Here is an 849-nt window from a genome sequence, read left to right as displayed (position 1 = left end):
GAAAAGGGGGCGGGGAGCAGCAGCTCATTTGCATTTAAAGATACAGGTACGAAAACGGTGCGTTTCTGCTTCCACTCAAAATAGGCATTTTCAAAATTATATAATAAATTATCTGTGGGGTATTTTGAGCTGAAACTTCACGGACACATTCTGGGGACACCTGAGACTTATATTACATCTTGTAAAAAGGGACATAATAGGTGCCCTTTTAGGCAGAAATACACTGCACGATTTGTAGTCTGGAAGTCAGAATCAGTCTGCAGATTTTGGGCAATTGGAGTTTGATGTATTTTTCAATTTTCAATTCAAGTTTATTTGTATAGCGCTTTTCACGATACAAATCGTTGCAAAGCAACTTTACAGCAAATTAAGTTTCTACAATATTTAGTGGGAAGATAGTGCCCATGTTGCTCATCGTTTCGTCTAGTTCATGTGTACTTATTGGTACACAGAGCAGTTGAGATAAATCAGGTAGGTTATTTGTGAATCTGTCTTTGGTGGCTGGAACAATAGTTCTGCCCAGACGATAACGTGGAGCCATATTGTTAATATCAGTAATATGCAGCATGCACGATACAAGGAAATGGTCAGTAACATCATCACTTTGAGGTACGATATTTATATCAGTAAGATCAATTCCATGCGATATAATTAAATCTAGCTGTAGCGTCTGGACCAATCAAACACACAATATATTCTCTAATTAATTCATAGAAAAACCTTTCTGTGAATGAACACACATATCCTTCAGGTCATTGCGTATATTATTGCTGTCTTGTATATTATCTGTTGTATTGTAGACTATTTTATGCATGCTTATGATAGAACCACTCATTCATGTAACCTTAC

This window comes from Sinocyclocheilus rhinocerous, unplaced genomic scaffold (assembly GCF_001515625.1).
Source record: "Sinocyclocheilus rhinocerous isolate Xijiao unplaced genomic scaffold, SAMN03320098_v1.1 scaffold1013, whole genome shotgun sequence".
NCBI lineage: Eukaryota > Metazoa > Chordata > Actinopteri > Cypriniformes > Cyprinidae > Sinocyclocheilus > Sinocyclocheilus rhinocerous.
The sequence above is the reverse complement of the archived record's forward strand: the minus strand, read 5'-3'. Positions refer to the sequence as shown.